The sequence below is a fragment of the Ostrea edulis genome, chromosome 7, assembly GCF_947568905.1.
Source record: "Ostrea edulis chromosome 7, xbOstEdul1.1, whole genome shotgun sequence".
Lineage (NCBI taxonomy): Eukaryota > Metazoa > Mollusca > Bivalvia > Ostreida > Ostreidae > Ostrea > Ostrea edulis.
In genome coordinates this window covers 33693862-33696155 of record NC_079170.1, presented here as the reverse complement: position 1 = coordinate 33696155, position 2294 = coordinate 33693862, and the positions used below count along the sequence as shown (strand labels likewise).

At 35.5% G+C, this 2294-nt stretch overlaps 1 protein-coding gene across 1 annotated transcript in view; it reads right to left on the bottom strand.

Moving 5' to 3' along the window:
• LOC125654048 (interferon-induced protein 44-like) overlaps nucleotides 1-1988 on the bottom strand; it is a 56577-nt gene extending 54589 nt beyond the window's left edge. The window contains exon 1 of the mRNA XM_056144066.1: nucleotides 1925-1988. The gene's annotated coding sequence lies outside the window, so the exon portion shown is untranslated. The remainder of the gene's footprint in view (nucleotides 1-1924) is intronic.
• Nucleotides 1989-2294: the final 306 nt, after the last annotated feature.

Below are 2294 nucleotides of genomic sequence, written 5' to 3'. Positions count from 1 at the left end.
AAAATAGATAGTTGGGCAAACACGGACCCCTGGACACACTAGAAGTGGGATCAGGTGCCTAGGAGGAGTAAGCATCCCCTGTTGACCGGTCACACCCGCCGTGAGCCCCATATCCAAATATAATACTTTCTTCCACGACAAAATTTCAGAAAAATTAAATAAAAACGTTTTCAAAAACAGCGCTAAATTGTAGCGAGTATCTAAGCAAAGGGGGGTAACCCTAGTAACAATTGTTTATTTAGAACAATAACACGTTTAACTTCATTTCAAAACAATCAACGTTCTAGGCGACAGAAAACAGTAGGAGGATTATGGAGGGTGATACTGAAGTATTTTCAGAAATTCCCGGTCCTAATGGAAATAAAATGTTACTTTACAGCAATTTTGATGTAGAAAACTGTTTTAAAACGATTTCCGAAATCTAAAATCCCGAGGACTTGGCAATAAAACGAGAAAAGTAGAACCATTATCTTCCGATGTGTTTCAACGACTTATAGATGCTAAACAGATGGGAAACGGTAAAAAAAAAAAAAACTTACTTCAGTATAAAGTAACATTCCTTAAGCAAAGAAATAGCAGCATCAGATCTGTAAACATTCCCGTTCATACGATGACGCCACGTAAACAAAGTTCTACAACTCTTACAAATTATATGAAATATTGAAAACGGGCGAGTTTGTTTAAATCCGAAAAAATAAATAAAAGTAATTCACTTATTTCCAATTTTAGTATCTATTAGCAAGCCCCTAGGAGCTGCTTAATAGAATATACATGTACATGAACAACACAACGATAGATATGACTAGTTTCTCAGCCAAGCAGTTCAGTTAATTCTAGACCACATGAGGGGATGTGGACCCATAATTAATCATCCAATTATCGTGACCAGCAATGGAATAAAGCTACAAAACCCATACTTTAGCATGTTTCACAATGCCAATAGTACTGGAAACGTAACCATTAAAGTAAACTCACTGAAGGAATGAAATAGTTAAATATCGTTGTACAGTATACCATGTATTTATGTTTGGGTCAATAACCCACCCCACCCCCCCCCCCAAATTAAAAAAAAAATGTTTATCAACTTGTTGTGTTTTAGGTATATGATATAAAGAATATCACACTCTAATGTTGATCTCGGACCTGGGATTACCCCTCGAGTGATCAACTCTCGGAGCCAATCCCAGGTCCGAGATCAACATTAGAGTGTGATATATTATATTTCTATGATCTATGTAACACGGTGAAGTAGAATATTTTGTATCGTTTTCTTTGAATATCTATTTGATACAGCTTTCTGGTGGACAACCTTTGGTTTTTCGGGTATGCTGTTTCTGGCTATTTAATTAGTTTTTTTGCATAGTTCAATTAAAGATTTTGATCATTTTGAATTTTCTTGAAGCACTTGAATTTATGCACTAAACTTTGTGGGTAAAATGTGAGAAAAATAATCCTTCATTATTTACTCGTGTGGGATAGGGAAATTCCACCTCTGGAACAAGATTCCCTCTCTAGAAGTCTGTAAAGCCTGGTCCTAGAGTACGATCCCCCCCCCCCCCCATCGGTGGAATTTCCCCATCCCACACTCGTACTAATGAAGGATTCTATAAGTCTCGCACATTAGGAGGGCGTGAGACAATCAATAAAGTGACAATAATTGAAACTCTCAGAAAAGTTAATTCTAACCCAATCAAACATGATTTTCATGGATGGATGAAGGAATGATTGGAAGTGGGGACGAAATGAGAGTTCGCTTTGAGATCCCAGGACTTACTCTTTTCCTCTTGTGGAGGTTTAAGTTATGGACAATTCTAACTCAAAGTTTGACACAATTTCATCGGCCTGAGGTAAAACCTTCATTTCATTTTAGGAGGACATCTCTATAGAAGCTAATCTACACACAGAATTGAAAGTTATAACTTACTTTCTACGACTATTCCAAATATCTACCTCTTTCCTCCTTGCCTTTCACTGCAACACGAACATACACATTTTTATCTTATTTTTAACTAGTTATTTCCTCAATAAAATGACGCAACTTTACTAAAGGTTATACGTTCAAACAAACAAAGAAATACACATTTTTATCTTATTTTTAACTAGTTATTTCCTCAATAAAATGACGCAACTTTACTAAAGGTTATACGTTCAAACAAACAAAGAAATGCTCATTTATTGTGAGATTTATCAATATCATACCTTCCTTAACATTATTTCTTTGATATATTCATACTGGTGTGTTTGTCATTCTTATCAAGGAAACAATACAGTGTTAATTATAAGAGAGGATCAAA